The 26,175-nt window shown below is 36.4% G+C and overlaps 1 long non-coding RNA gene across 1 annotated transcript in view; it reads left to right on the top strand.

The window, feature by feature from the left end:
- Positions 1-1,611: 1,611 nt before the first annotated feature.
- The window catches only part of LOC309667807, a 36,333-nt gene continuing 11,769 nt past the window's right edge, over positions 1,612-26,175 (top strand). Inside the window, exon 1 of the long non-coding RNA XR_014267971.1 lies at positions 1,612-26,003. This is a non-coding gene — a long non-coding RNA (uncharacterized lncRNA). The remainder of the gene's footprint in view (positions 26,004-26,175) is intronic.

The raw sequence follows: 26,175 nt of genomic DNA, 5'->3' as shown, positions 1-26,175 counted from the left end.
TGTTTTTACTTAAAAATAACTTTTCTCTATATCACACTTCCTTCATAAGCAATTAGGTTTTTTGTTTTTTTGTTTTTTTAACCTCATCTGCACTATTGATTAAAAATATAGCATTGTGTAAACCAAGTATACATTTTGGGATCTACACTCATATTTTGATGCTTATTAATTAGATTAATGCTATTCAAACACATTAAGTGCCAAATAATAGAGCTATAGTACCTGTTATAAACAACCAATATACAAGTTCTCTAACTTACTTAAGCTCTCCCATATTTAAATTTTTGCAATTAAAGATGTTCATACAGTATTCCCCCCACTCTCTCTTTGGTAAAAACTGCCTGTTTCTCAGTTTTATAAAAATGCACTATTTTGGTTTTATTTAAATGCAGCCTCTTTAGGGGAAAATATGATAATTAAAAATCTACAACATTAGAATAGTACTGAAGAAACTATCGATACACGTTACTTTATTTTCCCATTTCTAAAAGAGTTATACATTTGCCTTAGTCATTCCTGTTTGTTTTCTACTAAACCCCCAAATTAAACCATACACTTTGCTAGTGATTATAGCATTTATTCCAAAGAGGCACACCAAGAAATATAATCATTCTCAGTCATATTGGCAAAGTCTTGCATTTTACTAAATCAGATATCAAACATGTCTCTGTACATCTGCTGAAATCAAAGCTGAAAATTTCATGTTAAAACACAACTGAAGATGACCTGAACTTGTATAAAGATTATGCCCACCAAGTATTTGTTGCTGCACTACTTTCTCTGAGTAGAAAATAAGTAAAATTGTATATGATACTTATATTATACACATAATATATATGGTATACATACATATATACTGTATATTGTCTATACACATACATATATAATTATTTCTATACACATACATATAAATAATTGGGATCATGTTCAGTCTTAGTGGATATTTGCTGTTTTTCTTGCTTGCTCTGCTGCCCATTATCGTGCTCTATCAGTAAACATTAATTTTCCTTTGGCAAAACACCTCTGTCTTCTCTCAGTTGTGATTTGAATGGGGCTGACACAATGTCTTGGTTCACCTCCAGATATACCTAATCAGCATATTCTACACTCTGGTCACAATATTAGCTTAGGATGGGCAATTGTGCATATAAAGGCACAATGTATATAAATCCATAACACATCAGTTTGCCTCAAACATCACATCAGCCTGTTAAGCCTTTCCAGACCACTTCTGAACTTCCATTTTACTTGACTTTTGTGGCTTCTATGATATTCAAAAGGGATATCTATTGCAAATCCCCTTCTGTTTTCTCTACTCTGTTAGTAACTGGCTATGACAACTTTTTTATGGCAGATATTCATTACATTCACTTTAAACTGCTCTCCAGATTTATTTCCCATACTGTTCCCCTAAACTTCCAGTTGTGTTTTCTTTCTTTTTGTTTTCTGGTTAGAAATATTGAGATTTCTATTATTTTCATGCAATGCTTCATTGGAATTATCTCAGGTACATTTCCTTCGATATATTTTAGCACTTCAGCATCTGAACGTGAAAGTAACTGTAAAGCCCACATAAATACTTAAGTCTGCATTTTCATGATGTCTATGGAAATCCAGCTGTCCACTAAACAACTACATGGATTTATGCTGAGACCTCAGCCATTCACTGCAAAATCAATCAGATTCAAATAGAAAATGTACCTGTTTGAAAGAAACTGCACAAATTTTTGGTTGTGATGGCATAAAAATGTAATTGGATAATAAAACTTGGCCTTTACAATACTCTGAAACTCTCAAAGTATGTAGGAAATAAAAACAAGTAGGACTATTATAGTGGATAGAAAAATGAAACACAGAAGTAAGTGACATCTAAGGTCACACTGGATGCTGATAAGGTATCTGGGATTTTGATATAGAAAAAAAGAATATCAGTTTACTGTCCTAATTACCACTATTGCTCTATAATTATTTTTAGTTAAGTACCAGATGTGTTAGGCATTTTGTTAAGGAATGTGAAGAATGTGGCATCTCGTATCAGAGATGGAACTTAAACCTTCTTGTTAGTTTTCTTCCTTTCCTGATTTTAATGTGTACTGAGTACCATATAAAAACTTAGAAACAAAGTTGCCTAATTAGTCTACAGGTCTCTCCTCATCTTCTATTTCTATTTAGGAAATTCTATATTTCTTTCAGCCACGGATTTCAGATTCTTCTAATCATGACATAGGAATTTCTTTTCTCAAGGTGACAATTAAAGCTCTTAGTGCACAATAGAGAGCGCCTAAAGAATCAAGTTAAGGTTCACTGCACAGACAGGCTGCAATAATTTCAGTGTTGTACTGCATAGGGAGGGTTGTGGTGGAGAGATGACTTCCTGCTCTTAGATCATCTTCCTGAATTATATCTCAGGTGTGAAAGGTGATCTGGTCATTTCAGGCAACAAGAAATACAGATTAAGTCATTTATTTGTTAGAGTATAATTGCTTTTATCTAAGTTGATTTGGAGATCTTCATATTATATAGCTCAGAGGGGAAGTGCTGAGTCCTAAGTAGGCATAATTAAAACCAATATCTCTGAGACAGATGAATATATAAATGAACTACCATTTGTTGAATACATTCTATGTGCCAGACAGTATGTAACATTCTCTATATTTGTTGTCTCACTTAATTTCGTTTAACCTGCCCCCAAATCAACTTTGAATTGATGCTATATCAGTGAAATTTCCAAGAAATGAAGACACTTGTAAAACTTGGGAATAGGAATTTGAACATAGGTAAGCAGTAAACAGTGGTGGTTAAGTGCAAAAAGTGACACTTGTATAGTCTTGGGCAAATATTTTTAACTTCATCAACTGTAAAATGAGAGCAATAATACCAATCACCTCTTAAAGTTGTAAAGATTGGATGAGATGATGCATTTAAGATCTTTGTACAGTACCTGACATAGGTACATGCCTAATGAATATTACTGATTGCAATGAACACTGTGGAGCTTTGCTCAGAACCCTTCTTTAAGGCCCACATATCCAATCTCTCTGCTGGAAATGTCTGTTGCAATGGCTCACAACTGTTTCTTTCAGAGGAAACTGCTCTCTACCACCAAAAACTGCCTTGTCCAAAGTTTTCTTATTCCATGAGCTGCTTTCGGCCAATTACAGGTTCATGTCTGGATATCAAGGCTCAACTTCCTTGCTCAACTTGGGAAAATCCTGAAGGGCCATCTCTCAACAACAAAGCTCCTCAAAGTATCCACTGAAGCTTTAGTGGTATTTCAGGCCACCTTCTTCACTTGTCCAATCTGCTTTCTTCACTTCCTTTCAGGTAAATCTCCTGAGAGTTCTTTCCAGTAGACCTGCACGCAACAGTCTGTCTCAGTCTGTTTCCAGGGAACCAAATCTAAGACACTGATAATGATGATGATAGGGAAGGGTGTATGTGTGATGCAGGGATGGTATCTACGTCTAAAGTTAACTCTACTGATGACTACCTGGGACCTCATGTCCTGCAGCATGGGGGTTAAATAAACAGTATTGGGAAATGCAGCCTGTTACAATCACAGCAAATTATTTAACTTACTTGAGTCACAGTTTCTAGTTTCTTCACCTGATTTTTTTTTAGACTTAAAAGAGATACAACTTATAAAACATTCTGCATATAGTAAAAACTCAATAAAACTTGTAATCATTATTCTAAGTCTCAATGCTTTCACTTGGAACTTGAGGATCATTACACTCACACTATCTACCTCCTAGGACATCTGGAATATCAAATGATGCAATGAAAGTGACCAAATTGTTACCAGCTATCACACAAACATAAAACATTTTCCCTATTATTACTGTACCAAAGAGAGAGATGCCAACATAAGATCTAACTTTTTATCTTAGGACGTATCAAATAAGGGTGCAACTCTGCTTCAAGACAATAAGTGAGGAAAGGCCTTGGCTGATTATGCAGCAAAAGCACTGAATATAAATTAACCTACACATTTTTTCTTTGTTGTTTATGATGGGTTGGGTCTGTGACCTTGGATAAGTCAAGTAATACATCTGAGTTTCAATTTCAATTTCAGGGATAGATTGTGTGATAAAGAGATGATGAGATGGTTAATGAGACAGCATTTGTTGAGCCCTTTGAGATTCTTAGATGAAAGATGCCACATGAAGAAAATACACAACCTCTTGTTATGAAGTTGGGGAAAAACAGCATAAAGTGGCTTCTCAGCCAAAACACATGATGATGACAAATAAAATCAAGGTGTTGTGTTAATCCCCCAGACCTTTCTTCATAGTCAGGGAACACAATTCCTGAACTTTTCTAGAAGTTTCAAGGGCAATCTTGACTAAGTCCCTATATAAGCTACAAGTACTTAAAGACAAATTGTAATGATAATAGAGTTTACAGACTATTCTACAGTTTAAATATAAATAAGTTGGAGTTAAAATCCCAGAATCTGATGCCAACTATGAAATCCTAGCCCTAAAAGATATTAGTTGTGTAGCCTTGAGTAAATTACTCACCCTCTTCTCTTTGCCTTATTTATTTTGTAAGTAACATGGGAATAATAATAGTACATACTTTATAGAGTTGTGAGGATTAAATGAGTAATGTAATTAAAACAGTATCTCACATATAAGCTTGTTAGCTTGTTATATGTAGTCTAATGGGATCTCAAATTTAACAAAGGTCAAGCAGCACCTTGGGATAAATAGCGCAATATTTTCAAGAGAGATGAGGTGTGAATAATATTGCAACAGTGTCACAATACAGTATTGTGAAACCCAGTATTGGCTTCTCTCAGAAAGAGCCTGCCTAAGTGAGTTCTGAAAGTTATAGTGAAAAGAAGGACCCATGACTTGAACCCAAATAATGCAATCAGGTGGTTGGAACAGGGTCATGGCTTAGAACAGAGACTGTCCTATCACCTGGAGCTATCATTTTTCCTGACATCTGGACCTGTATTTAAGGCCTTCATGTGTTTATGGGGATTTCTGCCTGAAGGTAACTTAAAAATACTACTTAGTTTCTCACAAAACTAGATCTTCTCATTCTAGGCAACATCGGGACTCTTTCTGATATATGTTAGCTATCTCTTTCAAAGGAAATACCTAAATTCCACACAGGAAATTGTCTTAGAAATTGTGATGATGCCAGAAGTAAATGGGAACTATTCCCTAACTCCTTCAGCAAATTAAGTTTTGTTTCTAGAAAAAGCAATAACAGGGAGCCATTATCTTAAGCCTTAGTATTACCCTAATTTATCTTAAATCACTCAGTCACATATATCAAAATGATATTAACACTGGAATACACTAACAAAAGGAAAGAAATTAAGAAAACAGTAGGAGTTTATTTATAAACATTTCTTCTAAGAGCAAAGTATAAAGACACTAAATTAGTTCAGTTCTCCTTAGTATAAGAGAGAACATCAGACCACAATATATAGACATCCATTAGATGCCTCTGATGATGGGAATATTTAAAATAATTAATGGGTTTTCATCGGGGTATGGGGGCTGGGGTGTTAGGATAGACCCTGATCTCATTTTAGATCCTTGGTGATGGTTTTCAATAAACTCTTTATTTCTGACCTTCCTTTAGCAGTCACTTGAATAATGACTCATTATTCTCTAGGATTTAAACTTCTGAAGCTCAAAGATTGTTACTTACATGAGATACATGCTAAGCTACCATAATAAAATGACCACCAAATACAGTGGATTAATATAATAACGTTTTATTTTTCTCTCACACAATTTACAGAGTGAATAATTCAGGGCTGGTGGGCATCTATTCTCAACACATGGATTTCAAGGTTGCTCCAGTAATTATGACTTCCAAAACAGCAGGAAAGATGAAGAAAAGAATCTCTAAGAACCTGACCTTGAAATAGAAACACATCACTTACATTAAATCCCATGGGCTGTACATAGTCACAAAGCAAGAGAAGTTGGAAAATGCAGTTTCTAGCTGAGTAATCATGCAGCCATTTAAAATTTGACTTTGTGATCATTTGCAAGGAAAAGATTGCATCTAACTGGTTATTAACTTGGATATAGGGAAAGCACAAATTATAGTTAAAGAAAATAATAATTTGCGTAGCAAAAGGATACAATGGTCTATTTTTAATCCTTCTCTTACTTCCCTATCTGCCATGTTTGACCAAAATTACCATTTTTCCTTAATAACTTTTTACATGGTTTCTGTAATACCAGTGTTTCTTTGGTTCTCATCTGACCTCATTGACCAACCTGTCTCAAATTCTTTGTTGGTTTCTCCTCATATACCCAACCTGTAAATATTATCATGTCCCTGAGCTTACTCTCCAAACTTTCCTTTTGTAAATTTATACTTGATCCCTAGGCGATATTAACATCATAGATTACATAATGTCTCTAAGTCCATAAGCCAATGACTTTAAATAGATTCCAGGTTGGACCACTCTCCTGCACACAATATATCCTAGAGCCTATTTGACATCCCATTTGGATGTCCAACAGGCATAACACAACTAAAATATCTAAAACTGAACTCCTGATGTTTCCATACTCCAAAACTGGAACTCTTACTGGCTTCCTCATCACAGTTCTATGGCATCCCTTCAGCAGGTCAAGAAAAAAATGTTGTCATCATTCTTTATTTCTCTCTTCCTCTCACATATTTCCCCTACATATTCATCATTGTACTCTGCCAACTTTTCCTTCCATCCTCTATTCAACAGCTTCTTATGACCTCCACTATAACCACTTCAAACCAAGCCATCTTCATTTCTCACACTTGGTTATTTTATTTTCTAGTTCTCTTCATAACCACCCATGATCATTTCTCGACACAGAAGCTAAAGTGATTCTTTTAAAATAAATTAAGATTACATCATTCTGCTGATCAGAACCCTCTGGTGCTCAATTCTCACCTCACTCAAAGCAAGAGTCTATCCTGTCCACAATCTGTTCCCTTGCTGTCTTTATGAACTCATCTGTGTCCCTTCCAGCAATGCTGACTTCCTTGCTCTTCATCAAACCTATCAAATGTGATCTAACTTCTGGTTCTTTGAAATTATTCTTTCCTCTGCCTGCAATCTTTTTTCTCCAGTGAAACCTATAGCTGGATTCTTTACCTCATGCAGACCTTTGTTGAAATCCCACATTAACAGGGAGTCATGCTACTTATTAATTTATTGCCTTTTAACCCCACACCCATCCTTTTATGACCTACTTTTTTTGCTACAGAAGTTGGTTGCTAAAAACTATATTTTTCTTTTGCCAGCTGGCTCTGTGTCAAGTTCTGATAATAGGAGGCACTGGAATAGAAGGCAAGAATAGAGGAAGAAAGGACTACTCTTTCTTTCTTCATGTTTCTGTTTTTTTCTACAGTGACAATTTCAGAATAGTCTTTTTAGCATTTCCCGTGGTGGTGGGCTCTTCTTCCCGTTCCTGGATGACCTCAGAAAGTTTCCTCTTTACTGTGGCAGTAGGCAATGTATTTGAGCAGCAGGTAGACCACCTCTTTAGTGGTCTTAATATCAATCTTGTGGGGTCCTTCCTCAAAGTTTCAATTTTTCCTCAGCCCCAGTGGTAGCAGGTGCTTTTTGTAGCAACTCTTGCTACACTTTAGAATTTTCTTTTATCTCTTTCAGTAATTAAGAATATTTACCTAGTTATTCTTTATATTATTTCCTTTTTTTACATAAAGGATGTCATTTGTTTCACTTGACTAGGTCTTGTCTGATACATTTATTCTGATCTATTTTCTGCCATTATTTATCCACATCTCAGCTACTATGTTTTAGTTTTTGAGTTTCTTGATTATATCCCTAAATTAATATATTAACTTTGTAAGAGCAGGATCATTGTTTTTATTGATCATGATTTTATCTCCACTATCTAGAATAATATCTGGTATGGCAATATTTGTTGCTCAATGAAAATTTGTTGAAATAATGAATTTGTAGAAGGAGAAGTAAAGTATCTTCTATTGTATACAGATGGTTTAGGATGATAGAAGTTCTGTGAAGACAGTTTAAATGTATAGTACTTGTATTATTCACAAGAGTATTTGTGTTTTCCTAATATATACAAATTGTTTCAGTTGTCAGTATAGTTTAGATCTCAATATCTGAAAATTAGTTCAAGCAGTTGATGCTTCTTTGTAACATTTACCGTAGATGAATGTTAAGAGGTCAATTTTGCTCACTAAATACCATCTCTATTTTTATATTTTTTATTAGTTCCTTGGAATTAAAATATATTTCAATACATTTATAAAAAATAATGTAAATCCCTCTCTAGGAAGACATAATTTATTCCACAAATATTTATTAACTAAAAAAGTGAAAGCTATATACCAGGTACTGCACTAATTTTGGGAAATAGGAGTAAGAAAGGAGGGGGGGAGAAAAAGAGACAGAGGAGGTGAGAGAGTAAGAGAGACCATGGAACTTAAAATCTCTCAGAAAAGACAGACATCACATAGGCAATAACAAGTTTATCTGGAAACTGTGGTTGGATGGAGATGGAAGTGGGGCTTGTTCCAGGAAGAAGGACATCCACATGCAGCAGAAATAAGAGACAGCATGTTTTGTTGAAGAAATCAAGTAAGTTCAGCTTGGCTAAATCAGAGAGAATCAGAAAAGATAATGGAGAATGATGAGATATGTGACTTAAGAATAAAACAAAAGCCAGATTGCAGAGAACTGCAAACGTCCTCTACTATCTTACCATAATGGAAACCACTGAAAGATGTTAAATGGAAAATACTATGATCAAATTTGGAAAATTACTAGGATTGCCGTGTGGAGTACAGATCGGTGCATAATTAAACTATTTACAGGAGTCAAATATGGAGTCTGTCTGCCAGGGAAAACATCATGGTGGTGTGAAATAGGACAGTGACAGGAGGAATTTAGAGAAGTAAACAGGTGAAAGAGCTATTTAAAATACCAAATGCAAGGCATACCAATTGAATGGAAATGTGGATAAAGGACAGATGAAATCAGTCCTGGATGGGAGAGACAGAGTTATCAACCAGCCAACTGTCATAATTAGAAGATATGTAAACCAAAACCAAGTCCATATTAAGTTCATATCAAGTCCATAAGAAGAAATGGAGCCTGGAGCTATGATGAAGGAAAATGGAACTATTTATTCATTAATTTAATCATCCATCAAATATTGATTGGGTGCTTCATTATAGTACTACGTGGTCATTGTGTTAAGGAAGAGTTAAAAACACTAGGGGGTTGTTGACCATCTTTTTCATCTTTTTCATTACTACAGATCTTTTCCCAAAAAAATCCATCACTTTAGCTTTTGTGACTTGTGCTTGATATTATCTGTTTCTCCCTTAAAGCCATGTTCCATCCTTTTCCATCATGCTCTGATGAAGAGAAGGCTGATGTTATGTCAGCAGTTTTTCTTGCCCCTTTGCTTCTGGTTGCATTTAACTGGAGGAATAAGAAAGATAACCCAAGTGATAAGAAGAATGTATGAACTTTTTATTCACTGAGTTCCATCTGTGGTATCCTCCGAGTGTTGACTGTGTCCCTGTCCCTCTACCAAAGGCCACACATCCTGTTAGGACTCTTGTCATCCACTGTTCTCTCTGGATTTTTGTAACTGTTTTCTAGCCTGTCCCATCAGACTTGAATTTTTTAAAAAGCATGATGATTATGAAATTAAACATCCATATATGGGATTATTGCTATTCCTATGTGGTATAAGATAAAGCTTTTTCATTCTGTGAGCTGATTAAACAGCAATTTGATTGCAACAACATTTTAAATTTTGTTGCTGGATGGTTGACATGAGTACCTATTATAAAAAGTAAATTAAGTTATAATGAGTAATAGAAATATTTGGTTCTGAAAGTAAATCGAGTTTAGTGGAAGAAAAGAAACACTTCATAAAAGGTAAAATATGGAAAATAAAATTTTACATTTCTTGTTCGGTACTGGCAACTTGTCTCTGAGATGGAAGTCATTGTGCAAGAGATTGATTAAAGGAAATGTTACATTTGTTAAAGGAAAGGGGAGTAAGCCATGTTCGGCAGAGGGAGAACTGGAGCTGTGATGTGGTTCACTGGGACCTTATGAGGAGTTTCTTTTTTTAACTTTTTGTTTTATATTGGAGTATAGTCGATTAACAATGTTGTGATAGTTTCAGGCGTACAGCAAAGGGACACAGCCATACATATGCAAGTATCCATTCTCCCCCAAACTCCCCTCCCATCCAGGCTGCCACATAACATTGAGCAGAGTTCCCTGTGCTATACAGTAGGTCCTTGTTGGTTATGAATTTTAAATATAGCAGTGTGTACATGTCACTCCCAAACTCCCTATGGGGAGTTCTGAAGCTGGTGTGACCCTTCAAAGCTATTCAGAGCTTTTTCAGTATTGGGTTAAGAGGGTTCGACTTTTATACTCCAAATTCATTCAGTCTGTTGATGTAGACATAGGGTAGCAAGCTCAATGGGCAAGGAAACTCACTTCAACCCTAAAGGCAGTCCCCAAAGAAGTTGACAACTGAGATCTGTCAGCCAGCAGCTAGGATATTACACCTTCATTCTGGAAGGTGGATCTTGGCAATGTATCCTATCACCCACCACGTTTCATATTCTACTTCCAAGATACAGCCTTTAAAATTTGTATACTTAATTCCACATGTTATTTTGTCTGTGGTTTTAGTTTTTGAATCACCTGCTTTTTCTTTTAGAAGTCTAGTTCAGTAACATACTTTCCTTTTCTCCATTCCATCCTCCATATTGCTTTATCACATTACCATGCTACCTGTCTTCAGAGCCTGAAATATAATATAAAGCTGGAATTCTGCCTGACATACTAGATGATTCAGCTAGTTAATCCTGCCTACTTCTCCAGCCTCACGACCTGTGACTTACCAGAATTCCCTACCTCTTACGCTTACAGAACCTCTTGTGGATCACCAAACACATGCCAAGTCTCACCTTTCTATCTTTACCATTCAGGTTTTTCTGACTGATCACCCTTTCCCCTTTGTGCATCTAATTAAATCTTACATGCATTTTAAGATTATGCTCATGTATTACATAATCCACTATGCTGCTGCTAGTCACCACACCTTGTTCTCCTGCTTCCCTATTATTATTTATTTGTTATTGCTATGTAATGATTTTTGGTTTATGTGTTTGACCCCTTCTCCAGACGATAAACTTTTGTATAAAGGGACAGTTTATCTCTTTGTCTCAAACATATAGCAAGATGTCTGGCTCCAAACAGCCTTGTAGACACACAATAAATGCACTGTGATAACAGTGCAAGCCTTATCCGTGTCTTTTATAGTACAAACCTTAAAAGGACAAAGAGAAAGAGACAGGCTTTCTCTGACTAGCTTTTTTCCACTAGACATAAGTGCTCAATCAATATGTGAATGGTTAAGAGTACTGATGAAAATGATAATGGCTTGAGGATTTCATGGTCTAAAATTCAGTAATTGAACACTTTTATATACCAGTAGGGTTACAGAGAAAAAACAGTGGAAAACTAGAAAATATTGCCTCCCCCTTTTTATTTAGTTTGATTCTTCTCCACATAGCAACTCTGAAACTGGCTTAAAATTAGAATGCTAGTTAGTATGAAACATTGAGAACACAAGAGCTGACAGTGCCTTTTTGTTCCTCATTAATTTTTGTTTTACGTGTAAGTCAGCATAGATTCTAACTTTTTAATACTTTTTATGGTAATCTTGATAATAACCATAACCACAATACAAACATAGATCACCTTTTATTTAACAAATGAACATTTAAAATCTACTTTGTTCTATACACTGTCAGAGAGGCTGGAACTATATCAATGAACAAGACACATCCATGTTCCTGGAAACTTAGTGGAAGAAACAGACAATACGCAAGTCAATAAATATGTGTTTGATACATATTTAGCTTTCTGCTTCACAGGTGATAATAATAAAAAGTGGAAAACATGGCAAGGGGATTGAGAATGCTGAGGGACGGGGAGCAACTTTATATTTACTGTTCATCTACAACATATGAAGTGATCTGCTAAGTACTTACTGCTTTTTCCTAACATCCCAAAGAACAAAAGAGTTAGGATTTTAATTTTTTTAGTAAGATATTTGAGCCTCAGAAGTGTTAAAAAAAACTGTCTAAGCACATGAGAATCTAGTGGTGGAGGTTGCAGCAAAAAACAGATGTTCTTAGCACAAGACCTAAAAACACTTCAAAAGAACTTTCAATAGTTGCAATTCAATGTTTAATGAATTTTCAGCCCATTTCATTATTTCCCGAAAAGTCAGCTCAGAACCTCCAATAGCACTAATCAATTGACACCAAGAGTACAGGCGTAAAGGGAGAAAGATGCAAATTTTTCAGGAGCAAAAGATAAAGTCAGCCTCTGGACAGTAAAAAAAAGTCACCTGCAACAAGGTGAAAAGAATGTCTTATTTCACCACAAGACTTCAGTAAGGCAGCAAGAAAAGGAAGAGAAAAAATATAAGAAGTGAATTTTAAAAAAAACAAAAACAAACAAACAGAAACTTAGCAGTAGGCTTTAACTTCCATTTTTCAATCTTTTTTCCAGGAAAAATGAACAAATGCTCTGGACCAGTTCTAGGAAGTACATGTTTATTAACCAGGTTCTTTTTTATTTTTTCCTAGTATATAAATATACAGCAAGAAATACAACAGATGCTCAAATGTTGTAGTGGTTTTATGAAAGCTAACAGCAAAGCATTAAACATATCTAAACCCGCCCACAACTGCTTTGCATTTATATAGCACTCAATATATATGAAAAACATATTTTTACCATCATTGAAGTAAGCCACCCTTGCAAATCTTCTCATTTTGCAAATGAATAATAAAATGCCACATAAAGGAACTAGTATCACTGTATTTTAGATGAGCAGACTCATGGGTTTTATCCAGCTCAACATTCTTATTTTATGGATGAGACAAGTGGGTCCCTGAGTCGACAGTTGATTTGTTCAAGGTCAATGGCAGAATTTAACTTAAAAGCAGTGCCTTTTTATTGCTAGTCCAGAGCTTCTGTAGCCATCACTACTCTTATACACATGTAGTACTGATGTTATGCATCTATTGAATTACAGATGCTCAAAAGCCTGGCAAATAGGATGCACTTAAAAAAAATTGTTGAATGAATAAATTTCAATCTTTGCTTTCATGTCTCTACACATCCTTCCTAAGTCTGCCTATGGCTTGAGAAGGGCTGATGGGCTTCTCCATCTTTAAATCCTTTCCTTCATAGTTGATTGCAATGAGTCTTCATACTGGTTGTTCAGAGTTTTAACACACAGAGAAGACATTTTGTTGTTGTTGTTGTTAGTCATGGCTAACTGAGAATGAATGACAATTCAGGCCAGGTCAGATCCATTTGGCTCTTAGCAGATGGAATAAAGGAGGTAACTTTAAGGAAGGTTAAAAATGAAATAGAGATAATATTTAATTAGGGGCTTCTATTTCTGGCTAAATTAGCATTGGCTGCTGGATCTTTCCCTTAAATTCAATTCTCATGCCACACAACAGAGAAGGAAACAGTTGATGAATCTAATAAGTCGCTGGAGACACAGAGGACAGTTGAGTTTTTATGAATGGTAAGTGGAAGATGGCCAGGTACCTCAGATAAGGGAAAGGTTAGAGGACACCTTTTTAGTTACCTCTTTTTCTTTACTCATGTTGCCCTAGGGAGATAACTGTTCAAGTTTCCAGGAAATGGAGTCTAAGAAAAAAGCTTACGTGCTATTTATTATTGTTGTTGGGGAGTGTGGGAGAGGTCAGGGAGAGACAGTTGCGGCAGGAACCACTGCTTCTTCAGCTCATGGGGCTATATTAAGAGTAGCTACATAAACTACAGACTTTCCTCACCCTACAGCATTTCTCCAAAAGGGCTTTTGAAAATTTATACCACCTTTCAGGTGATTCTTTTTTTTTTCTTTTTTAAATTTACTTATTTATTTATTTATTTTTGGCTGTGTTGGGTCTTCGTTTCTGTGCGAGGGCTTTCTCTAGTTGCGGCAAGCAGGGGCCACTCTTCATCGCGGTGCGCGGGCCTCTCACTGTCGCGGCCTCTCTTGTTGCGGAGCACAGGCTCCAGACGCGCAGGCTCAGTAGTTGTGGCTCACGGGCCCAGTTGCTCCACGGCATGTGGAATTTTCACAGACCAGGGCTCGAACCCGTGTCCCCTGCATTGGCAGGCAGATTCTCAACCAATGCGCCACCAGGGAAGCCCCAGGTGATTCTTTATTTTAAATGTACTAAAATCTTCACCGCAAAACACCATAAGTAGATACACTAGAAGAACTAGTTTACATCGTGGCAAGTAGGGACACACTCACCTGTCTACCTGACCCAGCAGCTCCTAGTCACAGAACATCATATGGAACAAATCTGAATTACAACATGGTTGGATGAACACAAACTTATTTTCTCTGTGCATATACAAAAGCTATGAGGATGAAGAGTCTAAAAAATAAACACAAATAAAAATGTAAAAAACTAAAAACAATATCCACCATAACAAAAAGTGAACTTGTAGTAGACACTATTTCCAAGGTATGGTCAAAAATGCTTGCTACAGAGTGAGTAGGAGCAAAATAAGTTATACTAAGATTACAGTGAGAGAGATGACAATACCAAGAAGAAATAAATATAGCACCAGGTCAAATTCAACAAGATGGGGAAGTCGAGCTTTGAACATAAGAGGTAGGGTGGTATTTGGATTAACTCACAATTAGGATAAGGACGTGTGTGTGTGTGTGTATGTGGTATGTGTGTGCAAGTATGTGTGTAAAACATAAAAATAGTTTAAAATTTGGAGCCTAAAAGATAGGCTCTAAACAAAAATCCTCAAAGGTAAATCTTCCAAGATATCTTGAAGTTTCTTCCAATGGCTTCTGTGTGTTTCTGGGTGCAGCCTCCTATGTGACTCACTGGTTGGGGATAATGATTCCAAATTTTAACATGGGAGGGGCAGGTACCTCCTCACTTCAGGCTGTCTTGACTATTTGGCCTCTCTGACAAGAGCCCTTGCTAAGGAAAAAATAAAAGAAATTGCCTCTGGACTCAGGAAACTCACTGTCCGTTTTAGCTCATTCGAGGGCACAGATGAGCCATGGTCCTGATCCCTGTCATATTATTTGTGAAGCAGAAGAGTGCATTGGGAAGTAATAAGACTGAAACCTTCAGACAAAATACCATTTACCATTTGCAAGTAAATGTAGAGTTCTTCTTAAATGTGATTTCAGAGGTGAAAGTGCAGGAAAAGCCTATGGCTAGAATGAAAGTGAAAGCAATTCTGTGCCTACACATATTATAAGAGGCCATCTGTCCCCTGTGTGTACTAGACTATGATTGCAAAGACTCCAAGTTACTGTTATAATAGTTATTATAGCTTAGTTTGCAATAATTTTATTTGGCTTGCAGAAACAGAGTAATGGGCACTTGTGCCCCGCCATCAGTAAAAACTTAATGAGGACAAAATTGATCTCATCAATTTCCCTGTTGTACACTGTAAGCTTGCTATACCCCAGACCTGCTCCTTACCTTACTTCTTTGTCCTGGGCAGGCCAATCATAATGCTGGGTTTTTTTTGCTCATGGTCTTTGTCTAAGGAAAGCTGAAAGTCCCTTAGTGAGAGAGCAGCATAGACAGGTCTGTAGCTGGTTTTACTCTGGTTTGACTCAACTACAACAGCTTGAACCAGTGGTGGGCATTTAACCCATCAGCCAATCTATTATGAAACTAAGTCAGAGACTACTATTTGCCTCCCAATATCAATTATGTTTCTCCCTTCTTAGATGAATGAACGAGAGATGCATGAAATTCCTTCTAGTTATGAAGGTTCCCCTTTCCTTCTTCCTCTTGATGCATAGAATGTAAACATAATGGCCAAAGTGTCACAGCTTTGAAGTTATCCCAGAAATAGAAACCACATTAAGAAGGATACTGCTTCCTTGACAGATCTTCCAGGCGGTTTTACCACCAAACTTCTTTAACATGAAGGAAATAAACTTTTGCTTTGTTTAAATCATTATTTTTTGAGACTTTACTATTCTTAGTCAAAAATGATTCTGACAGTTCTCACTGGTTGGTGGCCTGTGAGACAGAAGTGACAGTAGGCATGAAGGAGTACAAAATAGACCCATTATATTCCATTCCTTTAGAGTTCAAAATGTAGGTTTGGAGAGAGAATCATTATTTTGCAGTGGGAACTGAAAAACAGCTAAACCAAGACATGTAGTATCAAAGTGCCTGTGTGATGATAATGCAGAGTCCTAAATTAAATATCAACAAACTCCTGACCTCCAGCACAGCCTCGGATCATGAATCATCCTGTCTTTATGAAGTTTGGCATTGTAACAATTCCTGGAGTCCTATTAGATTCCAACTCCATTACGTCCATGTATTTCATTGTAATAAATCCTAATTTTAGGAGCAAGTCTAAGAATAAAGAGAGCTTCACACATGTGTTTTCTTTTTAGTGTTTTGTTAGACTGCTTATGAATGCATGTGTTTTCTCTGTCCCTTCCGTATAATCATTTGCCAAGACCCAAGGCTCTAACTTTATCCTTTCTCCAGAACAGATCTTTCACTTTCCATTTCTGTTAAACCTTTAGGTAGACACATATTTTCTGCTTCCTAGACAACTGGCATTGGCTCTTCCCCCTGATTTACTATTCCCCCTAAATCAATGTCAAGTAATATGTTTTATGGCCGGGCTAGAGAATGCTTCATCACCTCAGCTTGGGTTAACTATCCTATGCAAGTGACCATTCACTCCTGTAAGGTTGGACTACCCCATCTCCAAACAAAACAAAAAGAACTAATGCCCAAAATTTCCTCAAGACTTCCCATAAAATGATATGCAAAATCTTCAGTCTGACATTCAACATGACTTGATTTTACATTAGTCACCTTGGTAATCTACTCTAGATTTACTGTACCTGATGCCTTATTCCATGGCCTTTCCTATATCTATACCTTTCCTCATGACTATCCCTCTTCCAAGAGCATCTTATTTTCTCTTATGAACCTTCTCACTATGGCTGAAATCACACTCATCCTTCAAGTCCCATCTCAAATATCTCCTCTATGGAGACTTCCTGCTTGTTCTCTCTCAATCTTTCTGTCAGATGTGATCTTATTCACATTTGAAACACAATAGTTTTTTTATTTGTAACACTTGAAATAATAGTTTGTCATCCCAATAGACTATTGGGACATTTTTTCTTTGGGGGTACAGGGCCTGTATCTTGCTGTTTGCTGGGCTACATCGATATTGTTTGCAAATTTAGTATGTATTCAACTGAATTGAGTGTGTTCTTGCGGTCTTTATTAAATTTTTCCTCTAAAACAAAGTGGTGAGATCTATACCGTTAAGATTCCAAGCATGCAAAATACAAGGATCGTAAAGAACGCGTCTTTTAAAGCTTAGTGTGTATGAATGAAAATTATAGACTGGATGAAGGAGTCGATTTTTAAAATTGCATGGTGGCTTAAATGTTTGAGGAAATCCAATTCCTTATCCTTGATGAATGCTTGAGATAAACTAGTCATATTCTTATCATTTGTAAATCCTTTAATTTTTTTTTTCTAAAATGAAAATAGAGAATTCCAGAAGGATACTGTGAATTAAAGAGGAAACACTAGGACTTCCCTGGTGGCACGGTGGTTAAGAATCTGCCTGCCAATGCAGAGGACACAGGCTCGAGCCCTAGTCCGGGAAGATCCCACATGCCGCGGAGCAACTAAGCCCGTGCACCACAACTACTGAGCCTGCGCTCTAGAGCCCGTGAGCCACAACTACTGAGCCCGTGTGCCACAACTACTGAAGCCCGTGTGCCCAGAGCCCGTGCTCTGCAACAAGAGAAGCCACTGCAGTGAGAAACCCATGCACCACAACGAAGAGTAGCCCTCGCTCTCCACAACTAGAGAAAGCCCATGTGCAGCAATGAAGACCCAACGCAACCAAAAATAAATAAATAAATTAATTAATTAATTTAAAAAAAAAGAGAAACACTAGAAATTTGAACCACCAATTAACTCCTGGGAGAGCTCTCTTTGTTGAGAATGGAAACAGTCTAAGGGTTGGGGGAAGAAAAAAATTTTGTGGCACTCACAAGGAGACAATATAGCAATTTGATTAACACAACAAATTTTGTAGTGGGATCTGAGTTCAGAACCTGGCTCTGCTGTTTCCTGTCCATGACTGTGGACAAGTGGCTTAACCTCTTTAAAACAGTTGGATTCTTCATATGTGAAATGGCCAGTACTCCTTTCTTCACCGGTGTTTGTGAGAATTAGAGGAGGCAGTGAATATAGAGAATTAATTTTACCATGCTGGGCACATAGTTGCTGCTCCATAAATTATTGTTGTTTGGTTAGCTGTACCTGTGTATTCTTTGTCTTGTGAACTAAATTAGATTAAAGTAAAGGAGATGCATGCCATGTTATCATGATTAGAATTAAAATTACAAGTGACCCTCATCTTCATTTCTAGATAATGACATTTTCCTAGCCCTTTTCCAAACCTAAAATATAAGTATAATATAATACCCTAAAATATAAATAATTTCCAGAAGGAAACAATATGATAGTAACTAATATATTGAAGATCCAATGAGGTTATGTTGCTGATATGTGATTCTCTTAAACAATAAAAAGAGACAGAGAATTTTCTAAATAGGTTTTAAAAGTACCTTCGTGCAATGTATTTTCCTATTTAAGAAAACATCTTAGGTTTACATTAATAAAGATCCTAGATCTTACCTATGACTTTTATGAGCTTATTATTGATAATTCCACCAAATCTTGTGTCAGAAGAAGAGCAATTCCCTCACCAATTCACGAACCACCACACTTATAGGAAGAGGAACCGTTTCTTGTAACTTTTGATAAATATCTTTAACATCCCTCCTCCAAGTGAAGTAAATAATGATAAACTCCAAATGTCATAAGGTCCTCAAAACATACTTGGTGCATCTATTGAAAATTACGAGTCGGCTTTTCTATATAAATATTTCATAGTTCTAAAGTGTCTATAATGTTACTGCACTCATAATAAGTGGGCAATTTGATATGTATTGTCAAACTGAATGAACATCAGTCTGCCACTGCTTCCAAGTAATGGATGGATTTTAATGTACTGTTACCTGCTAGTCACTCCAGATATGGACAGCATTTTATAAGTATTATGTACTTTGTGAGTCTTCAGGGTGTAAGACTCACAAAGGTGGGAAAAAGAAACTAAAATATTCTCCTACTAGTTCTCTACCTGTAATGCTGCTACCCTTCTATTGTCAACATAAACTAAGAAAGAGCCAGGATAAAAGGAAAAGATATCAAAGTGAAAGTAGGGGAAGCTATGGAATATATGCCCACAGAGTTTAAAAATGTGCATCCAACGTGTATAAGATATTGAATTATTTATTATTATTTGAGCACAAACAGAAGAAACCAAATGCAGTTATAGTGGGAAAAGGATGGAACAAGGAACATCAAAACTGAGGTAGAAAAGTTGCCTGCTGTGGGAAGGATTTGGAACAAGTATCTAATCACATCATGCAACCTAAGCAGTGAGCTTTCTGTGTGTCTCTTGCCCTGGTTTTCCTGTGCATTGGTTTCATTTTCTTTCTTTCTAGAGACCGCCCTCTTCACCCACATGGAAGAATACAGCTACCCTCAGTTCTAAAGTTCTGTTTACATGAAGATATGGAAACAATCTTGTTATCTTTCTTAATCTCTCTATGCAGATCTCTGCACTCATCCTCCTCCCATATACCTTTGCATTTTATTTAAATCTCTTAGGACTTCAAATGGCCCAAACTGAGTCAGATGTCTATTCATGGCCTTAAGAACAGTGTCTGATAGCAAAGATGTGATTACAGAGGACCACCTTTCTGACAGTTGCCAAGTAGCAAGGCTAAATGGTCAAACCAATAGCATCCATCACAACCATAAACTCAGGTGCTATGATACAACTGCCAAGCCGTAAAACAATACATCAGGTCTCAAAGACCTAAGTAATACCTGGGAGATAGAACACACACACACACACACACACAATACACAAACACACATGAACACACACACACATACATAAAGTTTAAAATACCATTGGAAGATCCTGGAAAAATAGAAAAGATATACATTTTTCTTTTCCTCCCACCAAGTACATTATATGTAAAACAATATAAGAAGACTACAAAAAGTGGAGAGAAGACAGGCTGGGATGTTGTGAGCCAAGGAACAAAAGATTGGAGAGTGCATTGAGTATTCTTTTTGCCTCAGATATCCTAACTTGGAGCTGAAGAAGCTGGCAACACAGAAATGCCAACAGTCACACACACAAAAAGCCCAACAAAAGTATGCTCTTTCTAGCCAAGACCAGGAAAGAGGCAGCCTAGCAAGAGAGAAAATGTTTGGACAATAACTGGTCTAGTCTAGTCGAATACCACAGAAAAAATGGTGGCTCACCTCCACCCCCTGCTAGGCAAGACTGAGTAGGCAGCCTAGACTTTCCTTCTAACCAGCTTATAGGAGGTGTCCAAAACATCTGCCAGTGTGGTGTCAGAGAAGATAAGATAGGAAGCCAGGAGATTTATTCCCACTAGGAGGTATAGAATGCCCCCCACTTACATATAAACCATAATATATAAAACTTTGGGGAAAAAATAGGATAAAATCTTCAGGATTTAGGGATAGGCAAAGAGTTCTCACCTTGACATCAATAGTATGATACTTATAAAAGAAAGAAATTGATAAGTAGAACTTTACTCAAAATCTTAAAAATAACTATTTCTCTGTAAAACTCCCTGCAAAGATCATGAAAAGACAAGCTACAGATTGCAGGAAAATATTTGCAAACCATGCATACCACAAAGGACAAGTATCTAGACTATTGAAAGAACTCTCAGAACTCAAAAGTAAAAAAAAATCCAATCAGAAAATGGACAAAATAACAGGAAGAGACATTTCACCCACAAAGATAAACAGTAAATAAACACACGAAAAAATGTCCCATATCACTAGCCACTAGGGAAAGTCAAATGAAAACATAATTAGGTATCACTACTTACCTATCAGAATGGTTAATTTTTTTTTATTAATTGACAAAAATCAAATGCTAGCAGGATGCAGAGAAACTGAATCACTTATACATTGCTGGCAGGAATGTACAATGGACTGTCATTTTGGAAAATGGTTTGGCAGTTGTTAAAAGAAAACAAAAACTAAACCTGCAACTGACATATGACCCAGAAATTGTACATCTGGGCATTTATCCCAGATAAATAAAGACTTGTGCTTACATGAAAACCTGTGCACAAATGTTTAAAGAAACTTTATTCTAATAGCCCCAAACTGGTAACAATCCAGATGTTCTTCAATAGATGAAGGATTAAACAAACTATGGTGGACCTACATCATGAAATATTATTACTCAGTAATAAAAAGAAACAAATTATCCATACACAACAACAACTTGGATGAATCTCCAAAAAATTATTCTGAGTGAAAAAGATCAAATCCCAAAAGATTACGTATGGTATGATTCCATTTATGTAACATTCCTGAAATGAACAAATTATAGAAATGGAGGACAGATTAGTGGTTCCTGGTGGCTAAGCAGGGGATTGCTGTGGGAGGAAGGTGGGCATGACTAACAAGGGACAACTTGAGGGATTTTTGTGGTGATAGAATTCTCAGGCTTGACTGTATCAATGTCAGTATTTTGGTTTTGATATTATGCTACAGTTTTTCAGAATGTTACCTTTGGAAAACACTAGGTAAATGGTCACAGGATTTCTCTGTATTATTTTAACCGAATGTGAATCTATAATCATCTCAAAATAAAAACCTTCATTAAAAAAAAAATAAACATTAAAAGTATCATGAAGCACATAAGGTCTAAAAAATTTGTCAAATAAATGGAATAGAAATGCAAAGAATGAATCTGTGACTTTTGTAGACATTTTCTGTCCTTTGATGACTCACAGAAAGTGGAAAACCTGCATAAAGTCTTGAAGGATAAGTCTCTTAAAAAAAAAGAGAAGCAGAGATGGAATGGATTCTAGGTAGAGTAACACAACTAACGAAACATGGAAAGACGGAGGCATGTGGCATGTGGGGTGGGGTAGTGGATCAGTGAGCATGGATGACTGACTGGCAGAATATATCCCAAAATCAAATCATTCAGAATATTCAGAGTAGACAGCTTATTTTTTGGCCAAGATTCACCAATTTAGGCCATAAGATTCTAGTATCACATACCACTTCCTTTCCAAAGCCTCATTGCTCATCAAATGAGTCCGTCTACAGCTCATTCACCTTCCAGAAAATTCTTAAAATCCCAGATCTTCTCTGACAGACCCACTTAATAACACTTCTTCACGACATACGGTCTTGATCATTTTACCTTAAGAATTTTATAGACCTTGGAAGTATTAGTTCCTGTGGGTATAACTGGAAACTTGCTTCTGAAAAAATAATCTTATTTTGTCATCTACCCCCACTACTGTTTAATTAATTCATCTCTAGAGACTCCCCATTGTGGCAGCTAGGTTCTTTTCATGCTACAGGAGATTATTTTTTAGCATAATGAGTAAAGACTAAAGTTTTTCAAAGACACATATGTAAGATTTTTTTTTTTTAATTTACAGATAGAAATATTCAGATATTCTCAAATGTGTTTATTTATTTATTCATTTATTTATGGCTGTGTTGGGTCTTCGTTTCCATGCGAGGGCTTTTTCTAGTTGCAGCAAGCGCAGGCCACTCTTCATCGTGGTGCGCGGGCCTCTCACTATCGCGGCCTCTCTTGTTGCGGAGCACAGGCTCCAGACGCGCAGGCTCAGTAACTGTGGCTCACGGGCCTAGTTGCTCCGCGGCATGTGGGATCCTCCCAGACCAGGGCTCGAACCTGTGTCCCCTGCATTGGCAGGCAGATTCTCAACCACTGCGCCACCAGGGAAGCCCCCATATGTAAGATTTTAAAAAGAAAGATGTTAAGAACCTATCATGTAAATAGACTTCAAAATAGATGAAGAGCTTGGCTGGACTTGAAAGTCTGCTAACACTCCTCATTTTCAGGAGAGATTTCCTTAAGGCCAGCAGAAGTAGCATCTCTAGGCTTTCTCTAACGTATACTTATTTCTAGTCATTTTTATTTCTCACCAAATAGCTTTAATCATGATAACCATTCACTTATGCAACATCAATAATTTATATAATAATATTGAAATCTGTTGTTTATCTCAGTTATAACTAGATAATATCAAGTTATATATTACAATGTGTTTTTTAGCTTATTTTTTCTAGTCCATGTCTGAGTTATTGTTAGTTTTTTAAAAGTGAGATAGTGAAACATCTTTTTTATCTATTATAATTATCCTTTTGTCCAAATATTAAATGTAACTTCTCAAAGTGTTAATCATTTATGCTGCTTTATTTCACCTTCAAACAATAATTTTATTTGGAAGGAATCAGTCATCAAGTTTGACAGTGAGTTTAGTGAGTTTCTGAGGGCTCACAGATAATGTCAGACTTGGCATGAAAACCAGAATCTTATAGAGAGAAGAGAGAAGTGAACTGGCATTTATGGACAATCGACCATGGGCCAGGCACTGTGGTAGAGACGAGAACAAAATTTTATCTTATTTTATCAAGGCAAAAGCCCAGTGAACTAGTGTTGTCATCTATACTATACTTAAAGAATGTGATGATCAGAGGGACACATCAATTTACCAGAAGTTACCTTTCTAACATGAGAGCTGGGATTAAAATTGACATTTTCTGACTGCCAGTTTCAAATTGTAAACAATAGTAATATTATCCAACATGTATTAAACATTTAATATGTGTAAAGCATTGTTTTAAGTGATTTTTAATGGCTATTGTTTTGTTTTCTGCAAAAATGTTTGCCCTCCCTAAGATAATAGGAATGCACCTCGCCATCCCAATTAGAACAATTCCCCAGCATTTTTAAAAAATTGGAGCTGGGAGAAAAAAACTTTTTCCTCTCTCATCATGCAGCTTTAAGGATATGAGCCTGGAATTAGGCAGCCGACTGTCTTACTTCATGGAGAATTTTGTCTGATAGAACAAAGACAACATTCAGGGAAAACAAATTTAGAAGAAGCATATTTCTTTTAAAAGCCCTGTTTCTAAAGATCCCTACACTTCTACAACCAGATTTACTGCTATCTAGGCTATAGTTTTGATATGTTATCCAATTATAATGGTTCTCATTTTTTGTTTTGCTTCGCGTTTGCAATTTGTAGGTTTTTTTCTTTTACTTGAACAAACTTTACCGATAGAAGATACCTTTAAACACATTGTTTCATTTGAACCTAAAACCAAACCTAATATAGTTCGTTTATTCATTCAATATTATTGAAGTCTTATGCATCAGATACTATTCCAGGTGCTGAAGATACAACAGTGAAAAAAATCAGGCCAAGTGTTTTGCCCTTGTTTTTATTATAAGGTGAAGAATTTATAGGGCACAGAGAATTTATATGTCTTGCTGAAAGTTTCAGTATTAGCAAGTGGCAAAGAAGCTGAAACAAGGTGGATCTGAGGTTCAGAGTTCAAGTTCTCCTTGTTTGAGAAAGATCCTAATGAGAGCCTGTTTCTTCTTTCTATTTGGTCTCTAGAGCAACCAAAAGTTTAAGTATTATATTCAACTCATGGTTGCTTAAAAGATGCGTATTACATGGCTTGGGGAAAAGTATGGAGTCATAAAACTACCTCTTATAAACTGAATGTTTTCTTCTTTGCTTAGTCAATTTAGACTTTGCTGAGTCTAAGATGGATAGAGTTACAAGGGAAACTGATGCTCAGAGGAAATTTTCCATATTCAATTTTACATCTTATAGGAATTCATTATCTCACAGAGTGACATATGTTTAAGGCATCATATTTGATACTTTAACATGAGTTTGGAAAACTCCTGAAACCTAGTAAACGGTTCATAACCTTGCTGAGAGAGATCTAAGTGTGCTCAGGTTTGCAGTCAAACTTCCAGATTTTCCAAGAATTTATTTCATAGAAAATAACATTTTTATGAATTGAATTTCAAGAAATGCAAGTAAATACTTAGCAACTAGAACTCAGGGTGATGGGAAACAAAACAGTTTTGGACACCTTTTTTTTTTTTTTTGTACATCATTCTAGAGAGATTTATTTGTGAGTGTCTCAACTCACAGTTCTCTTTCTCAATGTCTTTTAGTTTATATCCTCTAAAGAGAAAAATCTTACTGACAAAGCTAAAGTCAGAGTCCTTGCTTGATCTAATGAACAAAGGCCAGGGAAACAAGCTCACAAAACATAAACATGACTGCAATACAAACCCATAAGTTGTATTTGGCTGAAGTTCCTACAGGTGTTTACTAAAATCACCTTGATTTATATGACTCAGTGTCAATTTTAGTTGACAGAACCATTTCTTCTCTGAAATATGTGGATCCAGCCTAAAATAACTTCTATAATGAGCCAAATTCTTATAAACTATCTTAAGCATGGCAGGGGTGGTAGCAGTCACAGAGACCCACGGTGTTAAGAAGAAAAAAAAAAGAAAGATTTATTTTTGGGCCAAATTTGTAAGAGTTTAAGTAAACCTCTCATCAAATGTTTACTTTGTAATAAGGGCTGGTTTAAAATTATGCATTGCCAACTTTGTTCTTTCACATTATGTCATCTTAGATTTACAACAGCCGTATCAGGTACGTATAATTGCTATCCCTCCTCTTCTGTTTTTTATTTTTGTTTTTTGTTTTTTTTTAAATGACACATTAGGAAACAGAATCAAAGAAGTTAAATATCAACACTCTGTGCACCCAAAAAGCAGTTCAGGTGTATCAAGAACAATAGTCAACAACGAGTCACAAAAATAAATAAAAGAAGGAACATTTGTTCTGAAGCAAATCTAACTGGTCAAAATGTGAGGAGTCTGGGAAGGCCAATCCCTAATATGCATTAATTTAACAAAGGTCCTGGGCTTCCCTGGTGGCTCAGTGGTTGAGAATCTGCCTGCTAATGCAGGGGACACGGGTTCGAGCCCTGGTCTGGGAAGATCCCACATGCCGCGGAGCAACTGGGCCCGTGAGCCACAACTACTGAGCCTGAGCGTCTGGAGCCTGTGCTCCGCAACAAGAGAGGCCA

The sequence above is a fragment of the Balaenoptera physalus genome (genome assembly GCF_965194825.1).
Source record: "Balaenoptera physalus genome assembly, chromosome: 10".
Classification (NCBI taxonomy): Eukaryota; Metazoa; Chordata; class Mammalia; order Artiodactyla; family Balaenopteridae; genus Balaenoptera; species Balaenoptera physalus.
Note: the sequence above shows the minus strand (reverse complement) of the source record. Positions and strands in the feature narration are given on the sequence as shown.